Genomic DNA, 287 nt, shown 5'->3' on the forward strand with positions numbered 1-287 from the left:
GCAGCCTGCGCGGGGAGCCATGGCCAGGCTGCCTGGCTCGGCACGGGGCTCGCCAGCATGCACCATGCACCAGATTGCGACGAAAGGTTTTATTGCCCAGTCATCTAGCCCATATCAGTCAACTATTTGGCTGAAGGAGAGGCGTCCATTCAAAGCCAGTTTACAGCAGAGTCTTTATTTTTATTTTAAAAGCATCTGGAAATTAAAAATCCCCTTTGGCGTTTGTCCACTTTGGAGAGAGAGCCAGGGCTGTCGTCGGGCCAAGCAGACCTGCTCTAGCCGGCGTG

This window comes from Eurypyga helias, unplaced genomic scaffold (genome assembly GCF_000690775.1).
Source record: "Eurypyga helias isolate BGI_N326 unplaced genomic scaffold, ASM69077v1 scaffold26302, whole genome shotgun sequence".
In the NCBI taxonomy this organism is placed as follows: Eukaryota; Metazoa; Chordata; class Aves; order Eurypygiformes; family Eurypygidae; genus Eurypyga; species Eurypyga helias.